General features: G+C 48.5%; 1 pseudogene; it reads left to right on the top strand.

Moving 5' to 3' along the window:
• The first annotated feature begins 222 nt into the window (after window positions 1–222).
• LOC117086260 lies at window positions 223–18,964 on the top strand (annotated as a pseudogene).
• Window positions 18,965–22,553: the final 3,589 nt, after the last annotated feature.

Genomic DNA, 22,553 nt, shown 5'->3' with positions numbered 1-22,553 from the left:
CCGTGCGGGGCTTGACAGGAGCCCGCGTTCCTCACGGGAGGGGACTGAGGACCGAGGGCTGAGCGGAAACTCCACTCACAGACTAGTCCCACCGCCGCCATTTCCCTCCATTTTCCGCCGGTTCCCATGAGGCCTCCCCAGCCTCCGGACGCCCTGCCCCCCTGCCCCGCACACTCACCATTTCCCGACTTCAGGAGTGTCCCAGAGTCTTAGATAGGAATCATGCAATACCCGCAGGTCACAGAGCGACAGAGGCTGACGCTGTGGCAGAATCACCGAGGCCTCCCCAAGGAGCTGAGGCAGAGCGATGAGGCCCTAACGGAGCTCTGGCTGGAGCTACAGGCAAAAGCCCCGCCAGATCCCGGATGCCGCCCCCTCCTCTCCGCTGCGCTCCTGATTCGGCAGTTGTCAATTCAGCGCCCTAATTGGATAGGCCGTAAGCCCCCCCCCCCCCCCCCCCCCGCCCTCAGGCCTTGAGTGACAGAAGTTGCAACCATACACTACACTGAATGAGGCAAGAGTGACAGGCTCTGGCCTCCAGGCACTTTGAGGCAGGTTTTTGCGTTTGTGTTTGGAGAGGGAGTCTGGCTCTTCTCGCCCAGGCTAGAGTGTAGTGGCGCGAAGTCGGCTTTCTGCAACCTCTGCCTCCCGGGTTTAAGCGATTGTCCTGCCTCAGTCTCCCAAGTAGCTTGGATTACAGGTGCCCGCCACCACACCTGGCCAATTTTTGTATTTTTAGTAGAGACAGGGTTTCATCATGTTGGCCAGGCTGGTCTTGAACCAGGTTATCTGTTTGCCTGGGCCTCCCAAAATGCTGGGATTAAAGGTGTGAGGCACTGCGCCTGGCCCAGGCTGGGTTTTATCTCTGTGCTTGGCTTGGCACAGCCCAGTGGTCATTTTTTAACCTTGTGGTGTGTAAGGTTAAGTCCATTTATAATATAAATTGTACACGCATGCATGCATACACACACCCATGTACTCACACACAGGTACACATGCACGCTTGCACACACACATGTTCACAAATGGAAACAATATAAGGACAATTATTTTAATGTTTTATAACCTTTCTGGCCTCTGGTCTTTTGTGTAGGACACCTGAGATTTTTAAGAAGGAAGTAATCCTCTAAAAACTAAAATGTTAGCTATTAGTGAATTTTCAATTTTTTATTAGCCACATCAAAAATAATAAGAAGAAGTGAAATTGTCTGTGTTAATTTTAGCCTGTTAGCTGCAAAATATTATTGTTTTAATATGTGATCAATATAGAATTGAGAGGTGAAGCCAGCTGGACTTCCTGGGTCAAGTGGGGACTTGGAGAACTTTTCTGTCTTACAAGAGGATTATAAAATGCACCAATCAACGCTCTGTAAAAATGCACCAATCAGTGCTCTGTAGCGAGCAAGGGGGTTGTAAAATGCACCAATCAGCGCTCCGTAAAATGCACCAATCAGCAGGATACTAAAAGTAGCCAATCGCAGGGAGGATTGAAAAAAGGGCACTCTGATAGGACAAAAACGGAACATGGGAGGGGACAATTAAGGGGAAATGGGAGGGGGAATAAAAGCTGGCCACCTCAGGGAGCAGTGGCAACCCACTGGGGTCCCCTTCTATACTGTGGAAGCTTTATTCTTTCCCTCTTCACAATAAACCTTGCTACTGCTCACTCTTTGGGTCCATGCCATCTTTAAAAGCTGTAACGCTCACCGTGAAGGTCCGTGGCTTCATTCTTGGTCAGCGAGAGGAGGAACCCGCGGGAAGGAACTAACTCCGGACACATAATTAAAAATAAAATATATTTTGCCAGGCACTGTGGCTCATGACTGTAATCCCAGCACTTTGGGAGGCTGAGGCGGGTGGATCAGGAGGTCGGGAGATAGAGACCATCCTGGCTAGCACGGTGAAACCCCGTTTCTACTAAAAATACAAAAAAATTAGGCAGGCTTTGTGGCGGGTGCCTGTAGTCCCAGCTACTCCGGAGACTGAGGAAGAATGGCATGAACCCGGGAGGCAGAGCTTGCAGTGAGTCAAGATAGCACCACTGCATTCCATTCTGGGCAACAGAGCGAGACTCATCTCAAAAAAAAAAATGAAAAAGGAATAAAGTATATTTCTGGTATAATTCTTCTAAACTCACTGTGCATTTTTTGTTTGCAGCACATTTTACTTCAAACCAGCCACATTCCAGGTACCCAGTAGCTACATATGGCAGGTGTCTGCCACATTGAGTGCAGGCATGAGGGCTCTGACCTCCGGGAAGTGAGGGCCTGAATCTGTCTTTTCTGTTAAAAGTGAGGGAACAGCCTCTCTACCAACTTTTCTCCTCAGGCTCAAGGGTGGGTGGAACAGTACCCCTAGAGAGAGCAGGGGCTGCAAGCTGAGAGTGTCCACGGGAAGACCACGGTCTCACAGTTGCTGTTTTGTAGAGGTGTGGTGGTCTCCTCAGTTCAGCCAGGTCCAGGCTCTCGTCTACCGCCAAGGAGAATGAAGCAGGGCAACACCAGACAGTGAGTTTGGCAGAGTGGGATTTATTAAACAAAAGGAAAGCTCTCCACAGCAAGAGGGGACCTGAAAGCAGGTTGCCAGAAATGGGCCTAATTTCTTTCTTTTTTTTTTTTTTTTGAGATAGAGTATTGCTCTGTTGCCCATGCTGGAGTGCAGTGGCTTGATCTCAGCTCACTGCAACCTCTGCCTCCCCAGTTCAAGTGATTCTCCAGCCTCAGCCTCCTGAGTAGCAGGCATTACAGGCACCCACCATCATGCCTGGCTAATTTTTTGTATTTTTGTAGAGATGGGGTTTCACCATGTTGTTGGCCAGGGTGGTTTTCAATTCCTGACCTCAGGTGATTTGCCTGCCCCTGCCTCCCAAAGTGCTGGGATTACAGGCATGAGCCACCTCACCCATCTGAGTTATGGGTCTTTTATGGGGCAAGAAAAAGGGAGTCTTCTGTGGGTTCTGTCCAAATGAGAGGGGTAGGTTCCCCACTAAGGGTGCTGCATCTGTGCATGCCTGGGGTTGGCCACAGTGACTCCATGTTGGTTATTACCCATGAGTGCCTAAGCAAAAACTTGGAGAAAGGGGGGTAGGGGAGTGCTAAAACAACAATGCTAATGTCATGTGTATGATATTCTAATAAGCTGGGTCAAGTTTAGGACATTTGGGTTGATTTATTGCGCCTGCACCTAAGTTGAAAAAATCCCTTCTGAACAACATCCTGGCATAAGGAATTTCTTTTTTTTTTTTTTTTTTTTTTTGAGACGGAGTCTTGCTCTGCCGCCCAGGGTGGAGTGCAGTGGCCGGATCTCAGCTCACTGCAAGCTCCGCCTCCCGGGTTCACGGCATTCTCCTGTCTCAGCCTCCCGAGTAGCTGGGACTACAGGCGCCCGCCTCGTCCCCCGGCTAGTTTTTTTTTTTTTGTATTTTTTAGTAGAGACGGGGTTTCACCGTATTAGCGAGGATGGTCTCGATCTCCTGACCTCGTGATCCGCCCGTCTCAGCCTCCCAAAGTGCTGGGATTACAGGCTTGAGCCACCGCGCCCGGCCAAGGAATTTCTTTCTTTTTTTTTTTTTTTTTGGAGACGGAGTCTCGCCCTGCTGCCCAGGCTGGAGTGCTGTGGCCGGATCTCAGCTCACTGCAAGCTCCGCCTCCCGGGTTCACGCCATTCTCCTGCCTCAGCCTCCCGAGTAGCTGGGACTACAGGCGCCCGCCACCTCGCCCGGCTAATTTTTTGTATTTTTTAGTAGAGACGGGGTTTCACGTGTTAGCCAGGATGGTCTGGATCTCCTGACCTCGTGATCCGCCCGTCTCGGCCTCCCAAAGTGCTGGGATTACAGGCTTGAGCCACCGCGCCCGGCCGGAATTTCTTTTTTTTTTTTTTTTTTTTGAGACGGAGTCTTGCTCTGTCGCCCGGCTGGAGTGCAGTGGCCGATCTCAGCTCACTGCAAGCTCCGCCTCCCGGGTTCACGCCATTCTCCTGCCTCAGCCTCCCGAGTAGCTGGGACTACAGACGCCCGCCACCTCGCCCGCTAGTTTTTTGTATTTTTTAGTAGAGACGGGGTTTCACAGTGTTCGCCAGGATGGTCTCGATCTCCTGACCTCGTGATCCGCCCGCCTCGGCCTCCCAAAGTGCTGGGATTACAGGCTTGAGCCACCGCGCCCGGCCCCCGGCCGGAATTTCTTAACCACATTTCTTCCTGCTAGCTACAGGGCCAGTGCTGGTGCGGTCCTGTGGGTGCTTTTTCTCTCCCCAAACCCTCCCTCTCTATCTGCCTCTGACTCCCTCCTCTCTCAGAGGTTTGTTTTCCTTTTAAATATCAGACAGTAAACAAAGAATGATGGGGCTCCAGTAGGAGAGAACACGATGTCTTCAGGTCTCTTCACAGCCTTGACCTCCAAAGATTAGATGTGGAGGGAATAGATTAAAGGCAAACTTCTGGTGTTGCTATTTATCTTTGGACCTGTCAGACTGTAACTGTGTGTTTTTCTCCTGTGGTGGGGGGCACTGTGTGAGTTTAAGCAACAATCACATGCATCCACATCTTCCTGCACTTCTGTTCCCAGAAGGAAGGCCGTGAGTGTGAGCTGTCCAGATCCTTGACATTTTGAACAAAGAATTGAACAAAATGCACAGAGTAACAAAGGAACAAAACACAGGAGGAAGCAGCAAAAGTAGAAATTTATTAAAGTGAGAAAGCACTCACAGGGTGGGTGTTGGCTCGAGCAAATGGCTCAAGGACCTGGGTACAAAGTTTTCTGGGTTTTAAGTACAGTTTTTGGGGTCCCTAGTGGCTACCCCTTATCTGGATGAAGGATTTGGTCTGTGGCTAATTAAAAACTCAGAGGAATTGACATTCTATGCAGATGAAGGGATGGCCTGTGCTTAGCCTGTGGCCACTCCAAGGCACTCTCCCTTTACATCTGAGGAGTGGTGGAATGGGCAGTGTTGTAGGGAGAGTAGCCTTTGATCCTTTGCCACTCCGGTGTGGGGGGACGGGTTCTTTCTCTTTTGGTTTAGCTGTTGGAAGTTGGCCTTAACTGATCTTAGGTTCTGTACCCCCAGACCTTGGTGCATGTGTGTGTGTGTGTGTTTTTCTTAGGAAGTCAGCACAAATTGGCCTTAAGTTCCCTGCCTCCACACCCTATTCTCCTACCTCACTTCTGAATAACTCAATACCATCTTACAACAAATCTATTAAATAAAGGGAAAAGAAAATCAATACTTATAGGGTGCTGAGCATTTCCAGGTCATTTGTAATCGATCTGTCCTGGCATCCTGTCTTTAATGGGTATATACATTAGTAAGCTGTAACTGCATAACAAACAGTCTCAAAACATACTAGCTCATGATTGAGCTGTTTAGAAATTTAGGCTGGGCTCAGCTGGGCCATTCTGCTGGGCTCAGTTTGGCTCCTTCAGGTGTGAGTGGTCAGCTGCTGGTGAATTAGGTGGCTCTGCTTCTGGGAGTAAACTGTAAACTGAGGTACTTTGGCTTTTCCTTTTCTCAGCATGCTATTTTATCCTCCAGAAAGTTAAAATGGGCTTGTTCTAATAGAGATGAAAGGGTTCTGAAAAAGAAAACAGAAGCATTTAAAACCGTTTGAACCTAGGTACCAAACTGACACACTGTCATATGCACAGCTTTGGCCTGTGCAAATAAGGCAAGAAAGATTCAAAGTTTGGGAAGCAGAATTTGTCTCTCCATGGGAACCACTATAAAAGTCATTGCCAAGGGCATGAATACAAGACGAAATTTTAAGATATTTGTCTTTTTTATTTTTGACACACAGTTTTGCTCTTCTCACCCAGGCTAGAGAGCAATGGCATGACCTGAGCTCACTGCAACCTCTGCCTTCCAGGTTCAAGCGATTCTCCTCCTTCAGCCTCCGGAATAGCTGGGATTACAGGCACATACCACCATGCCTGGCTAATTTTTTTCTATTTTTAGTAGAGACATAGTTCCCCATGCTGGTCAGGCTGGTCTCAAACTCCTGACCTCAGGTGATCCACTCACCTTGGCCTCCCAAAGTGCTGGGATTACAGGTGTGAGCCACTGCGCCTGGCCAAAAAAAATGTGTCACTTATGCAATCAATTTTATTATGGTTTTTCTAGCAGATGAGGCTTGTATAAGTGCCCCAAAGCTACTAAGAAGTTGGCTGGGACTCAAGATCAATTTTGCCGGAAAGCAAGAAACAATGGTACCAACCATGTGCCATAAAACTTATACTTCCGGGCTGGGCGTGGTGGCTCAAGCCTGTAATCCCAGCACTTTGGCAGGCCCAGACGGGCGGATCACGAGGTCAGGAGATCGAGACCATCCTGGCTAACATGGTGAAACCCCGTCTCTACTAAAAAAATACAAAAAACTAGCCGGGCGAGGTGGCGGGCGCCTGTAGTCCCAGCTACTCGGGAGGCTGAGGCAGGAGAATGGCGTAACCCGGGAGGCAGAGCTTGCAGTGAGCTGAGATCCGGCCACTGCACTCCAGCCTAGGCGCCAGAGAGAGATTCCGTCTCAAAAACAAAACAAAACAAAACAAAAAAAACTTATACTTCCACAAAAAAAATATAAAGCATCTTGGTTGAAAAATCTATAAACGTATACAATTGGAAGCTAAAAAATAAACAGTTGGAAGACCTAATGCAATTCTATCTTTTATATAATATGGTAAACACTAATTTCCACAAAGCAAATGGCTATAACAAAATCCAAGCACCCTTTTCCTCTGAGTCATGGCTCCTGGAAGATGAGGCTGTGTGTAAAGATGGGGCTGCGCACCTCTCCTGAGTCCCAAAACAGATCCATCAACACAGCCACCGTCAGCTCCCCAGGGGGTACCCCAAGAATCACATTCTGCTGCTATTACACTGCTACAACTGAGGAGCCCACTGCATAGCCAGCCCCAGGACTAAGGCAGAGTCAGCGAGCCCTGAGGGACATGAAAAACACAATGTGTGCAATAAGATATTAACATATTAGACTTTACCAAATAATTTAAAAACTTTTAATTTTGAAAATACAAGCCATAGACTGGGAGGAAATACTTACAAATCATGTGTTTGATAAGAGACATGTTTCCAGAGTGTATAAGAAAAAAACTGATTTTAAAAACTGACAAAAGATTTGAACAGGCCTCACCAAGGTGTTATAGGAAAGGGGTCCTGATCTGGACCCCAAAAGATGGTTCTCGGTTGTCCAGCAAGAATATGGGGCGAGTCCATAGAGTAAAGTGAGAGCAAGTTTATTAGAAAAGTAAAGGAATGAAGACTGGCTGTACCACAGGCAGAGATGTGACATGAGTTGTTCTACTGACTATACTTATTTCTTGATTGTATGCTCAACAGAAGGTGGATTATTTGTGAGTTTACCTGAATGAGGAAGGTTCCTCCCCCTTTTAGATTATATAGAGTAACTTTCTGACGTTGCCTTGGCATTTGCAAATTGTCATGGTGCTGGTGGGAGTGTCTTTTAGCATGCTAATGTATTATAATTAGCATATAATAAGCAGTGAGGATGACCAGAGGCCACTTTCATCACCATCTTGTTTCTGGTGGGTTTTGGCCGGCTTCTTTACTGCATGGTGTCTTATCAGAAAGGTCTTCATGACCTGCATCTTGTGCTGACCTCCTGTCTGATCCTGTGAGTAAGAATGCCTCACCTCCTGGAAATGCAGCTCAGTAGGTTTCAGCCTCAATCTACCCAGCCCCTATTCAAGATGGAGTTGCTCTTGTTCAAATGTCTTTGACACAAGAAGATATACAAATGACAAATATGCACATAAAAAGATGCCCAACGTAAACAGTAGTCTGTATTTAGAAGTAACAAAAATAAGGAAAATGCAAACTAAAACAAAAATGAGAAATTAATATCCACCTATTAAAATAGCTAAAATGAAGACGGCTAAACATACCAAGTTTATATTATCATGCGGAACAACTGGAACACTCACACTGTTGGTGGGAATGTAAAATAGTAAAACTACTTTGAGAAAAAAATTGGGAGTTTCTAAACAGGTAAACATTCACCTACCGAATAATCTAGCCATTCCACTACCAATATTTACCCAAGAGAAAGGGAGAAAGGAAAGCATATGTCCACACAAAGATTGCTTACAAATATTTCATTTTCTTTTTTTTTTTTTTTTTTTTTTTTTTGAGGCGGAGTCTCGCTCTGTCGCCCGGACTGGAGTGCATTGGCCAGATCTCAGCTCACTGCAAGCTCCGCCTCCCGGGTTTACGCCATTCTCCTGCCTCAGCCTCCCGAGTAGCTGGGACTACAGGCGCCCGCCACCTCGCCCGGCTAGTTTTTGTATTTTTAGTAGAGACGGGGTTTCACCGTGTTAGCCAGGATGGTCTCGATCTCCTGACCTCGTGATCCGCCCATCTCGGCCTCCCAAAGTGCTGGGATTACAGGCTTGAGCCACCGCGCCCGGCCACAAATATTTCATTTTCTTTGTAATAACTCCAAACTGGAACCAGTGAAAATGTCCATCATCAGCTGAATGAATAAGCAAACTGTGACGTATCCATACAATGGAATATGACTCAGCAGTGAAACAGAATATGCTATTGACACATACTTCAACATGGATGAATCTCAAAATAATTACACTGAGTGAAAGAAGCCAAAGAGAGAGTGTTTTGATTCCATTTATATAAAACTCTAGAAACAAACTGACACTGATATGACAGAAAAAAGATCATTGCTTGCCTAACGATGTGAAGGGAGGGGGCAGGGAGGGGTTGAGGAAGAGATTACCAAGGAACACAGGAAATTTGGGGGTGGGATGGGCATATTCATTGTTATTATTGTGGTAATGGCTTTATGGGTGCACATGTATTTTGGAACTTATTAAACTTCATGCTTTATTTTTCTGATACAGGGTCTTGTTTTGTCATCCAGGCTGGAGTGGAGTGTCGGGATCATACCTCATCACAGCTTCGAACTCCAGGGCTTAAGCAATATCCTGCCTTAGCTGCCTGAAAATCAAGTGAAGTGCAACACTGCTCTCCAGGCTGTGTGACAGAGTGATACCCTCTCTCAAAAACAGAAGAGAGAAAGAAAAAAAAAAAGAAAAAGAAAGATAAAAAGAAAGAAGAAAGAAAACAGTGATACAACCTTTTGCTTTGTTCTGTATCTTTAATTGTATTGAAGATGACCTCTTTTTTTTTTTTTTTTTTTTGCCAGATTTCAAGTAGAATGGCTAGGTGGATGAAATAATATGCACATTTGTAAGGCTATTAAGTCAGTGGGTCTACAGGAAGCTTGCAACAAGACCCACACCTTCCAGCCACCTTTGTTACCCATTTTCTTTTTTTTGAGTGGAATGGAGATGGAGTCTCGCTCTGCCACCCAGGCTGGAGTGCAGTGGCATGATCTTGGCTCACTGCAACCTCTGCCTCCTGGGTTCAAGTAATTCTCTTGCCTCAGCCTCCAAGTAGCTAGGCTACAGGCTTGCATCACTACACCAAGCTAATTTTTCATATTTTAGTAGAGACAGGATTTCACATGTTGTTCATACTGGTCTCAAGCTCCTGAGCTCAGGCAATCCACCCGCCTTGGCCTCCCAAAGTGCTAGGATTACAGGCATGAGTCACTGTGTCCGATCTTGTAGCCTGTTTTCTTACCAGCACACTTCTTTATCAGAAAAGGATAAGTAGGATTTCTATCTCTCATCTTTGCCTGTGATTTCCCGTTCCTGAGTTTCCGTGGCAATGCAGACAATCAAAGGGTCCCCCCTAAGCTCTGTCAGGGTGGCTGTGAGGATTGGATATAATGGATATCAATGGCTCATGGCAGGTCCAGGGCAGCAGCTAGTGTAGCTGCCCCCCTACTTCCTGCCCACAGTGAACCCCACAGTTAAGTTGAGGTTAGAACGTCCTCACTAGGCTGCTTGGACCCAGGCCCTATGGCCCATGCGTGAGTCAGATAATCCCTGTCTTCCAGGAGCTGGCAGTCTGTTGGGGAAGACAAGCAGGTAAATGGAGAATCTGAACTTGTAAAAAGAGCTGAGAAAGAGGGTGTAAGGGAGGAGACCACCCTTCATATTGTCTTTTGCTCAATTTCTGCCCCAAAGAAAGAAGCAAAAACTAAAAGGCAGAAACGGAATCCACAGGCAGACAGCCCGGCACCGCACCTGGCAGGCAGACAGCCCGCACCGCACCTGGCAGGCAGACAGCCCGGCACTGCACCTGGCAGGCAGACAGCCCGCACCGCACCTGGCAGGCAGACAGCCCGGCACCGCACCTGCAGGCAGACAGCCCGGCACCGCACCTGGCAGGCAGACAGCCGGCACCGCACCTGCAGCAGACAGCCCGGCACTGCACCTGGCAGGCAGACAGCCGGCACTGCACCTGGGCCTGGTAGTTAAAAATCCATCCCTGGCCTAACTGCTTGTGTTATCTATAGATTTCAGACATTGTATGGAAAAGCATTGTGAAAATCCCTGTCCTGTTCTGTTCCATTCTGATGACTGGTGCATGCAGCCCCCAGTCATGTACCCCCTGCTTGCTCAATCCAGCATGACCCTCTCCTGTGGACCCCCTTAGAGTTGTGAGCCCTTAAAAGGGACAGGAGTTGCTCACTTGGGAAGCTCGGGTTTTGAGACATGACTCTTTCCAACACTCCTGGCCAAATAAAGCCCTTCCTTCTTTTTTTTTTTTTTTTTTTGAGTGGAATGGAGATGGAGTCTCGCTCTGCCACCCAGGCTGGAGTGCAGTGGCATGATCTTGGCTCACTGCAACCTCTGCCTCCTGGGTTCAAGTAATTCTCTTGCCTCAGCCTCCCAAGTAGCTAGGCTACAGGCTTGCATCACTACACCAAGCTAATTTTTCATATTTTAGTAGAGACAGGATTTCACATGTTGTTCATACTGGTCTCAAGCTCCTGAGCTCAGGCAATCCACCCGCCTTGGCCTCCCAAAGTGCTAGGATTACAGGCATGAGTCACTGTGTCCGATCTTGTAGCCTGTTTTCTTACCAGCACACTTCTTTATCAGAAAAGGATAAGTAGGATTTCTATCTCTCATCTTTGCCTGTGATTTCCCGTTCCTGAGTTTCCGTGGCAATGCAGACAATCAAAGGGTCCCCCCTAAGCTCTGTCAGGGTGGCTGTGAGGATTGGATATAATGGATATCAATGGCTCATGGCAGGTCCAGGGCAGCAGCTAGTGTAGCTGCCCCCCTACTTCCTGCCCACAGTGAACCCCACAGTTAAGTTGAGGTTAGAACGTCCTCACTAGGCTGCTTGGACCCAGGCCCTATGGCCCATGCGTGAGTCAGATAATCCCTGTCTTCCAGGAGCTGGCAGTCTGTTGGGGAAGACAAGCAGGTAAATGGAGAATCTGAACTTGTAAAAAGAGCTGAGAAAGAGGGTGTAAGGGAGGAGACCACCCTTCATATTGTCTTTTGCTCAATTTCTGCCCCAAAGAAAGAAGCAAAAACTAAAAGGCAGAAACGGAATCCACAGGCAGACAGCCCGGCACCGCACCTGGCAGGCAGACAGCCCGGCACCGCACCTGGCAGGCAGACAGCCCGGCACCGCACCTGGCAGGCAGACAGCCCGGCACCGCACCTGGCAGGCAGACAGCCCGGCACTGCACCTGGCAGGCAGACAGCCCGGCACTGCACCTGGGCCTGGTAGTTAAAAATCCATCCCTGGCCTAACTGCTTGTGTTATCTATAGATTTCAGACATTGTATGGAAAAGCATTGTGAAAATCCCTGTCCTGTTCTGTTCCATTCTGATGACTGGTGCATGCAGCCCCCAGTCATGTACCCCCTGCTTGCTCAATCCAGCATGACCCTCTCCTGTGGACCCCCTTAGAGTTGTGAGCCCTTAAAAGGGACAGGAGTTGCTCACTTGGGAAGCTCGGGTTTTGAGACATGACTCTTTCCAACACTCCTGGCTGAATAAAGCCCTTCCTTCTTTTTTTTTTTTTTTTTTGAGACGGAGTCTCGCTCTGTCACCCAGGCTGGAGTGCAGTGGCCGGATCTCAGCTCACTGCAAGCTCCGCCTCCCAGGTTTACGCCATTCTCCTGCCTCAGCCTCCCGAGTAGCTGGGACTACAGGCGCCTGCCACCTTGCCTGGCTAGTTTTTTTGTATTTTTTAGTAGAGACGGGGTTTCTCCGTGTTAGCCAGGATGGTCTCGATCTCCTGACCTCATGATCCGCCCATCTCGGCCCCCCAAAGTGCTGGGATTACAGGCTTGAGCCACCGTGCCCAGCGCCCTTCCTTCTTTAACTCGGTGTCTGAGGGGTTTTGTCTGCGGCTCGTCCTGCTACAGGTGCAGGTGGGGAGCGGGGGTAGGCAGGACTCTGGAGTTGTGACCCTGACCAGCAGAATCCAGGGCACCAGGACAAAGCACTTCCAGGTGCTGCATTCTTTTACCAGATCTGAATTCTCATCCCTCTTAAGGGTGGCTCTCAGTATCCATCTTCAGGCCCTTGCTACCGGACCCTGCGTGGTGCTCACAGAATACTGAGGCTGCCACACCTGTGGGAGGGTGGCAGCAGGAAACAGAAGCTTTCTGAAACCTGATGCCAGTAAAAGAAACAGAAGGAAGGGCAGAGGGAGCCAAGAAACTGCCCAGGCCAGCCCTGGATGTGGAGGAGGCTCCACTGTGAGCCATAGCAGGATCCCAAACTTTGTGGGTGCAGGGATAAGAGAGTGTCAGAGGGACTGGGAGATGGAGCAATGGCCTCTGTTGAGGAGTGAGCCCTCCTCACCAGAGGCCATGAGGCTCCTCCCTTGGGGTTCCAGGCTGGATTCTACCTTCTCTCTTTAGTCCTCTATTCTAAACCCATCAGAAGTACTTTGCTGCTACAAAATAAACTCCAGACTGGAACGTGGCATCAAGGGCTCTCACCAGCCTAACTCCAAATTGGCTTTCCAACCATCTCCCCCTCCTGCCCCACACTTCTAACCTTCCTGTTCTTTGCTCACACAAGTCCATCCACCTGACACACCTTCCCCTAAATATTTTCCCCATTTCCCAATCTCCAGGCCCACCTCTGCCTCCCAGAAGCCTTTCATCCTGAGACTCCTGGGCCTGGAGATTTACCAAAGTGTTGTGCATTTTCCCAATTGTAGGATTGTTTACGTGCCCCCAGGTACCCACACATGCCCCACACACAGTGGCACTGCATGTCATGGGGCAATGTTTCACTCCCCCATTGCCTTTGTTCTGTTCCCTCCGAACCCCCCACATTTGAGACAGTTAATTAAAAACTTTATTTTGCCAAGGTTGTGGATGCATGTCTGTAACACAGCCTTAGGAGGTCCTAACCTGTGCCCAAGGTGGTCAGAGCACAGCTGGGTTTCATACATTTTGGGGGGCATAAGACATCAGTCAACATATGTAAGACGAACATTGGATCGGTCCAGAAAGGTGGGACAACTCCAAGCAAAAGTGAGACAGCTGGAAGTGGGAGGGGGTTTCCAGGTCATAGGTAGGTGAGAGACAAGCCATTGCCTTCTTTTGAGTTTCTGATTAGCTTTTTTAAAGGAGAAATAAGATATGCATATATCTCAGTGAGCAGAGGGATGACTTTGAATTGAATGGAAGGCAGGTTTGCCCTAAGCAGTTGCCAGCTTGAATTTTCCCTTTAGCCTAGTGACTTTGGGGCCCAAGATATTTTCCTTGATTGGGCCAGGTCCTCTGCCACTGGGTCTTCCTCAAAGATGCTCTGCAACAGGTGGTGGTGTCCTCATTTGATGGGTGAGAAAACTGCCTTGGAGATGTGAAAATCCAGGGAACAAAGCCAGCGTCAGTGTGGGTCCTCCCACCTAGGCCTCCATCACTGTCACAGTAGCCCTGGCACCCAGTGTGAGGGGCCAGAATCGGTCTCCCTGCTTCTGCCCGAGGACCCTGCAGTCTATTCTCAGCTCAGATACTGGGCCAAATTGAGCTGTTGGAAACCAGTATCACAGCCCTCTGGCCAAATTGAGCTGTTGGAAACCAGTATCACAGCCCTCTGGCCAAATTGAGCTATTGGAAACCAGTATCACAGCCCTCTGGGACTCTGAATAGTGACAACCTTCACACTGGTCTGTGGAGAAGGGGGACTTGAGGTTTGATCTGGGCCTTCCTTTCCTTTCTAACTTTCTCACATCTTCCACTCCTTCCCCCATGCCCTCTGCTCTGGCCAGTGTCCCTGGGACCCCTGCACTGCCTTCCCTCTCTCCAGAATCTCTTCCCTGGGCTAACTCCTCACCTCCAGGATCTTTTGTGACCCTCTCCCTCTCCCATCACCAAACTGCAGTTCGATCCCCTTTTGTGCCTCCTCCCTTCCTCTCTTTCTCTCCTGTCATTGCTTCTCCCTCCTGTCCCAGTATTAACCCAGGGTGATCTAGGGGTCTGGAGGTGTAGGCTTGAAGGGATCCTGAAATAGCCACACACAGATTTATTAGACCCTCCGCAATTCCTAAAGGGTTAATAATGGAACCTCCTATCCCCAAGGTGAGGAATTTCCCCCAGGAAAGGTGACTTAATGAGTAGCAGGTGTGACCAAGAGGCACCACTGTATCAGGCAGGCACTGAAGGGGCAGGAAGCACAGAAACACCACTCTCTCTCTCTCTCTTTCACATCCACTGATCTGTGTCCTAACTGAAAGCCCACACAGGGAGGATGACTTGCTCAAGGTCACCAGCACTTTGGAGAACACTGAGCCAGGGCCACAGAGGGAGACAGTCTCCTGACCAGTGTGAGCCAGTATCTGCTTCCAAGTGGCAGTGGCCTCACTGAATCGGGCTCCTTGTGCCCAAAGGCAGGGTGCCTAACCAAGGAGCCACATGAGTGCCAGCTCTGTCACTCTAGCCTCCAGTAGGCTCCATTTTGCTTCCTGGTCTTTTTCCTCTTGGGTCCAACTGTCCAGTTTCCTCACCCACTGTTCAGACCCCATCTTGTCCTGGCCACTAGAGGCTTGGCTGTCAGGGACCCTCACAACTCAGGCCTCTTCTGTGTTTCCTTGGCCCCCCTGGGCTTCTGTTAGCCTCTGAGTGGGCTGGCGAACCATTCCCATGGAGGTCTTTACATTAACCCAGCCCCTCTCAGTCAGCAGTCTCCCCTGCCACTCACCCAGTTGCTAATTATTTCTCCGTTGAGTCTTTCTCTACCTAACTGAAAATTAACGTCTGATTCCTCTCTTTCTCCCTTGCATAACCTCCGTGAAAAATGTTGGATGCCTTAACCCCAGAAAGTTTTCTGCCTGTATTTCCTTTCCCACCTCCTTCTCCCAGGCACTTAGACTCCGTCTTTCCATTCACATATATGTCCAGAGCCTACCATGTTGTAGTCCTTGGGGATATAGCAGTGAACCAAACAATGTCCCCACCCTGTGGGAGCTTGAGTTCCAGTTGGGGGAGACAGATAACAGACAAAATGAATAAATAATGTATATAGTGTGACAGATGGTGATGAGGACTATGGAGTAAAAGAGATTGGGAAAGGAAGATAGGGAACCCCTGGGAGAGGAGGTTCTGCAATTTTAGAGGCAGCTATGCCGCTCTCTGGAGGAAGGGCAGTCCAAGCAGAAAAAACAGCAGGTGCAGGGGGCCTGGGGGAGCCCCTATGTTCCAGGAACAGCACAGGGTCAGGGTGGCCAGAGGGAAGCAAGTGAGGGGAGGTGCGGGGGGAGGCAAACTCAGAGGGGTGATGCTCGGACAGCATGGGCCAATTCTCCAGGACCTTGTGGGTCATCTTAAAGCCTTTGGCTTTTACTCTGATGAGACAGGAAGCCAGTCCATGGGTCTGTGCAGAGCACTGATATGATTTCACCCAGTGTTGGGTGGCAAAGGGACTTCAGGGGTCAACAATGGAAGTGGAGAACAGTTAGGGGGAGAGGGATGAAGGGGACTCACACCAGGCAATGAGTAGTCATGGGGAATGAGAAGCAATTGGATTCTTATGTCTTGAAGGTGGGGCCCACAGGAGGTGGGTGTGAGAGAGGAGGTGAGGACAGTGGCCTGGATCACTAACTGGAAGGATGGGGTTTGGGGAGGAGCAGGTCTGGGGAGGAGGATGCAATGTGGGCAGCCTGTACACAGCATTTAGAGCTTTCTCTCCAGCCGTGTACTTGCCCCTGTGCCTTTGCACACGTTGGCCTCTGTGCCTGGAAATCTTTCCCTTCCCTGGAAGAAGAGCTTTAACTGCCTTCTCAAGTGTACCTCTGTGAATCTGTCCTGTCCGCCCTCATCCCCTCTATCCCTCTCTTTGCTCCATGCACATACTGGGCCTCATGCACGCTACACAGCCTTGACCATATTGTGCCCCAGAAGGTGCCCCAGGAGTCAGGACAGCGTGCCATCCATCGCTGATGGCTGTGTTTCTCAGAGTGTCCGCACACAGTAGGGCTCAGAGAGAGACTGACAGGGGACCTGGCTGGACTCTAGCTCTCTTCTTTACAGGTTCGGCCACCTTGGGCCGCTCACCTTGCCTCCATGGGCCTCTGTTTCTGCATCTGTCAAATCGGTGTGCGCTTTCCCCTTCCCTCGCCAGGGTCCTGTGGGGATGGTCCCACTCCAAGGATCCTGAAAACCCTGGTTAGCACGTCCTGTGCTGGGAGACGACAGGCTCTTCTCGCCTGTCCCCTGCTTTGCGCTGGAGGGAGACGAAAGAGCTGGGCAGACGGAACAAGAGGGAACCTGCCGACGGTCCGTCATTTCCAATGCACTTTACACACGTTTTCCCATTAATCCCCTGAACTCTCAAGTGCAGCCGGGACTGAGCTGAGGGCTGGCGATGGCGGCTGTGAGTGAAGGAGACCTCGCCCTTGGAACAGGAGGCAGAACCCGGCCGCCCTGCTTGTGTGGCCCGTCCCGCCGCTGCCCGCATCCCGCGCGCCCGGAGCGCAGCGCAGCGCAGAGGAACCGCCAGGGACCTGCACGCCGCGAACCGCCCCTGGGCCTCAGGGTCCCGACCTCGCAGCCGGGCTCTCCTGTCCTCGCCCCGAACCCGGGGCCATGCGTTTCCTGAGCCGCAGCCGCCGCCCGGGCCGCCTGCACCTTGCGGCACAAGTTGGTCTCGCCCTCGGTGACCGCGCGGAGGAGGAGCAGGAGGAGGGAAGGGAGGGCTCCGCCCTGCAGGGGACCGATGGCCGCTGCCACCCGCGTGGAGCCCCGCGGAGCCCAGGAGCTGGAGGAGGACAAGCGGCTGGGGCCCTGCTCAGCGCCGAGGGGCGGGCGGAGGGCCCGGGGCGACTCACGGGACAGGGCGGGTCGGCTCCTCGTCGCAGGTCCCGGCGGCCGCCTGCTTCCTGGGCGGCTCTTCCCAGCCGGGGCGCTGAGGCCCTGGGAACGCCTCGTGCGGGGCTGCGGGGCGTGCTGGGCACGGAGGGGGTGTCTGCTGGTCCCTGTGGGACCCCCGGTGCCCCGCGCAGGCCTCCCGCAAGCGCCACACACCCGGAGAGTCTGTTCAGCTCTGCTTAGTTCCTTCTTGAGAGACACAGAAATATCAGGAAAAGGGGTTTGATCCACGACACATTCCTCCAGTGAATTCTCACCTTTTCTCTCCGGATTCTGTGTCGCGTCATTGCTGGGACAGCGTCGTGGTAGAGCGAGCAGGTGCTGGGATTGACTCCTGTGGTGAAGACATGGAAGCCAGTGGTGATGAGCTTGAAGACGAAACACCTGCTTAGAGAATTACAGTTACTGAAAGCAATGTGAACTCTCGGCCTACGGCAGAATTTCATGAGCCAGAGAAAATGGGCTCTGCAGAATTTGATTCTGTGTTTTAACAGCGTGGAGAGGCCGGATTTATGCCATTAAGCGACCAGAAAAGTCACTGACCGGCTCTGTTGATGAGCAGAACCCTTTGAGAGAAGTGAGAGAAGAGCTCACGCAGTGCGCGCATTCGGGTAGTTTGATACTCGTCTGCTTGGGCAGATGCTCGTATGCTTCCACAGAATGGATATCGTGATGGTGGAAGGTTAGTTGATGCTATAAGTGAAAATTACCGAATCATGAGTTACTTTAAGGAAGCAGAGTTGAAGGATCTCCTTCTGCATGTTGGCCGGGGCTCGAGGTATATTCATTCAATGTCTTTGATTCACATGGCTAAGGAACCTTGTAATATTTCCATGTCTCAAACCTCAATCCCCAGTGCTGCCTCTGAAGGAGATCAGGACGACTGGGCATAATTCGTGATTGTGGGCATGTAGCAACGATCCCTAACCCACAAGTTGAAGAGACTGATGGTCTTTTTTTTTTGTTTTTTTTGCAAATGAAGTTTTACAAGTGAATTATAGCATCTACCAAAGGCAGATATCTTGCAGTTGCCCTCACAGTTGTCTGTGCTGCTGGTCTGTGCTCTTCCCAGGAATGGAGACCAGTGCCATGGAATCAGAGAGAATAGATTACCTCGGATACCACAAGTGCTTTCCCAAGAATTTACAGAGTTGTTCAAAGTTATGATTCATCCAGATTCAGAGAGAAGACCTTCAGCAATGGCAGTCATAAAGCATACACTGCTGCTGTCCGCTTCTAGGAAGAGTAGAGAACCACTATGTATAGGATTGAATGTAGAAACGTTCAAAAATACACTTTTACAAAAAGAACTCATGAGAGCATAGATGGTAAAAGCTGCAGCTGAGGAAGGAGCATTCTTCACTGATCAGAGGCCACTAGGTCCACCACGCAGAGGAATAGAACATCTTATCAGAAAGAAAACAAAGTGCTCTGTCAGCCTTCCAGTATACTAAATTACTCATTTCCCACCTACTCACCCTGCAAAAAACACTATGAGAAAAGCAAGCTAGGTCGAAATCACTGATAGAATCCAATTTGCAGTTACTCTTTCTATTGGTGTCAGTGGTTTTACTGATTAGGACTTTTATTTGTGAATTACAGTTGAAAACCGTATTTTGACCATAACTTTTTCAGGCTTTTCTATAGTCTTACCAGTCTGTCTTCTGTAAAATGTCAGTCACTGGTGGATGTTAACGCAGCCTTTCCAAAATTAACTGCTGTGGTGGCGTGTTGCTCTCAGTGTGCTGTTGTGCTGTGATGAAGGTATCTTTTCCCTTGGTGACCTGAAGAAAGGACTCAAGGGAATGATGACAAACATATTCTCTCAATAAGGCAAATGCTAAAACCACTCATTACTACTCAGCCTTCAATGTATCTGTGTATGAAATTTCTCTTTCCCTCTCTATACACACACAAACACACACTCATATATATATATATAAAGTGAATTATACTTGTATATCCAACTGGGAGCAGTTTGTAGGCATTGCATGAGACATGGGATAATTCTAAAGCCTTATTAATTTGCTATTTCAGTTTTGTCTTTGCTGTAAACTTGCAGCATTAAACAATCACTGTTGTTAATAGGCTTCTTTTTGAAACAAATATGTAAAGTGTACAGCTGGTCTTGATGAAAAGCAGCTATTGGCCTTTCTTTTTCTTTGAACTTTAAAGCTTTGGAATTTTGTATTAATCCAGTACAATAATTACTGAGTTTTCTAATTTTGTTCTGGTAATATACTTCCCTGACTCGTAGAAAAATACCCCTTCCCTCCTTCCCAGTTTTGTATTTGATCATATTGTTAGTCTGTTGTTCAATGTTTTGCCTGGTTTCTCTCACGTGTATGTGTATATAAACTCATCTTGGTGATCCTCTACACAGCTGTTTGTAATGCCAGAATTATTTCTGACATTCCAAGTTTTTTACAAAATAGATTTTTTTTTTTTCTGTGATTAGCCATTTGACTACTAATACTGGCTAATGTATTTTGAAAAAAAAAATTTGTCCATTTTTTTCTCACTGATTTTGATGTAAAATGTTTGCATTTGTCTTTGACTTGTGTTTTATTAATATTGACTGGCATATTAAAAGTCACCCTGAGCTCAACTTAATTGTCTAGAAAAAAAATGAAAAAGGGTCTGTGGGTTGGACTACCAGGCAGAAGGCCTGGTGTGAGCACAGGCGTGGGGTTAGGGAACAAGCACAGTCATGCTGAGGAGGAGAGAGAAAATGATGACCAAAAACAGGAAAATCCAAAAACCTAGAAAGTCAAGGAGCCAAATGAAAGTCTTTTATCCTGCATCAGCCATTTAACCTCATAAACACTGCAAGTGAACATTGTCTTTTAGCGATAGTGATAGTTCTTATTTTCTTGTAATCTTGTAAAGGAAATGGATTTTTCACATCACACTGTCCCCAGGAAATTTTTCACCAGCCTGTCCCCAGGAATTAATTACAGTTAAAATGTATCCCAAATTAGAATATTATTTTTAGTAAGGCATCCTTCTGGATTAGGCTGCTAGGAAATTGAGTTAGTTGCTGTCAGTCATTCACACCCTGCACAGACATTAATTTACCAGAGCCTTGGTGTGGAATGGGAGGAGCTTATTATAAGCAGGACTGGATGGTGGCCAGAGTGTGAAGCGGACAGAAAAACACAGAGAGGCTAAACCTGGGGACAGCTCCAAACCTAGAAGGCACTGTTATTATGCTCATTTTACAGAGGAGGAAACTGAAGCACAGGCAGGTCAAGACCATGCTGCCCAGAGTCGAGGAGCCAGGATCTAAACCCAGCCAGCTTGCCTTGTCATCAGAGCTCACACATATAAGCTTGTTGTGCAGTTATGCAGGATTGCACTGTGGTTAAGCACACAGACTCTGGGTTCACATTCCAACTGCTCTGCTACTTCCAGCTGTGTGACCATGGAGAAGTTACTTGCCTGTGCTCAGTGTCCTCTGTAAAGTCAAGATAGCAGTAACTGTCTCATGGAGTCCCTTAAGTGAGTTAATAGTGTAACATGTTATGGTGGCATGCACACAGTCACCATCAGTAAATATAGTCTATTATGCCTGAACCCCAGATGGGCACATGTCCTTGAAAAGTCTAAAATTCAGAACTCTGAAATCCAGCCTGTGAGATCCTGGAATCCTCTAGCAGCATTCTAACATCTCTTGGCTGCAGAATTGTGTGCTGCTTCCCAGGGCTGGAAGGTGTATTTGTATTAATATAGTGTAATAATATGGCCACGTATCCACCTAGTTCATCCCTATAGTAGGCAAACAAGGTGATGTCAAAGCCTTGGCTGGGCCCAGCCCTGGTAACCTTCCCTTCTCTCTTTCATGCATACTCTCTCACTCATATTCATAGATGCCCTGCAGGATTGGTTAGCCTGCAGAAAAGGCAGGAGGGTGAGGAGAGAAGGTGAGTGGGTGCGCTTGTCCACTCAATTGTGCTGCCTCTTGCTGTGCTGAACTTGTGGGTCCAGGGACTGTGTCTGGACCTGAAGGGGTCTTACTCTCCCTTTAACTTTAAGCCTCAATTTGCTTATCCCAGAGCTTTGTCCCCTGCTGTGAGCCTGGCTCGGTGTTTATCCTGGATGACATGCACCCCCTCGGCTAGCAGTGAATAGACTATGGCCTGACCAAGAAGCCATGACAGATGAGAACTTCAAAATGCACTTTACCATGCTGGTTTTTTTCTGCTGGCTGTCTGCGCCTTTCTTATGAGCTATGATTGGCTCCAAATCTATGGCACCTTCTGAAGCTGTCATGGTGACTGAGGGCATCATTTGAAGCATGTCACTGCTACCCCAAGGTAGGTTGTGCTGGGTCTGGGTGGAGTTAGGAGGTCTGGAGACTATGCCTCTATTTCATGCATAGACTCTCCATCCATCAATCATCACCTCATTCTTTGACTTCCTGTTTACTTCTTTCTGCTTCCCTTGAGGATCCACACATCCATCCATCTTTCTATATCTATCATTTCATCTACTCACCCATTCATCTATCTATCCATCAGTTAGCAAAGGGTTGGTTAGAAGCCCCCAGGATCTGGATCCATGAACCAGACACAACGGAGGTGACACAAAGAAACACAACATATTATCCATGTGTTTAAACCAAAAGTCAAGGAGTGCTATCCACCTTACGGTCACTCCTGCATTCAGAGTAGAGTTCTGCCCTTATCCTTAGGTTTTTGATGCCTTCTGTAGTTCCATTTTACAGCAGAAAAGGCTGAGGCTGAGAAAGTGAGGTTCTGTAGCTCAGTGGCAGTTTGGATTGGAGATCAGATGTGCAAATGTAGGCATCATTCTCTTTTTGAGTTCTCCACCTCAGGGTCCCAGAGCTGCTTAGTTTTCTGGGGTGGGTAAGGTTTAATGTTGACGGGATGCATTGAATAGTGCTCTCTTTTGGAGTCTTAGTGGATTCCTAGCCCTAGAAATGATTTAATGATGGGAAAATCATTGGTTTCAGAATCTTGTGTTCTAGTTCCAGCTCTGCCTCAAACTTTGTGTATTATCTTTTTCTGAGCCTCAGCTTTTTCATCTGCAAAATGGGACTCAAGCCCCTATTTTACACAGCCTCAGGGTATAAAGATCAGAGAGGAGATGGGATATAGGAACATTTTGTGAACTCTAGAGTGTTGTGAGTGAAAGCCTGCCAGGGACTGACAACCCTGAGGAAAGGACATGTCAGCTCTCAAATCAAGTTTCTTCCTCTTTCATTTTTAACCTCAGACACAAAAATTTTTTCTTGAAGTACATGCTTAAGAAATTCCTGTTGGTCTCACTTCCATGGCACCTCATAAGATAA

This window comes from Trachypithecus francoisi, unplaced genomic scaffold, assembly GCF_009764315.1.
Source record: "Trachypithecus francoisi isolate TF-2019V2 unplaced genomic scaffold, Tfra_2.0 Lachesis_group1, whole genome shotgun sequence".
NCBI classification, from domain to species: Eukaryota; Metazoa; Chordata; class Mammalia; order Primates; family Cercopithecidae; genus Trachypithecus; species Trachypithecus francoisi.
The sequence above is the reverse complement of the archived record's forward strand: the minus strand, read 5'-3'. Positions and strand labels throughout refer to the sequence as shown.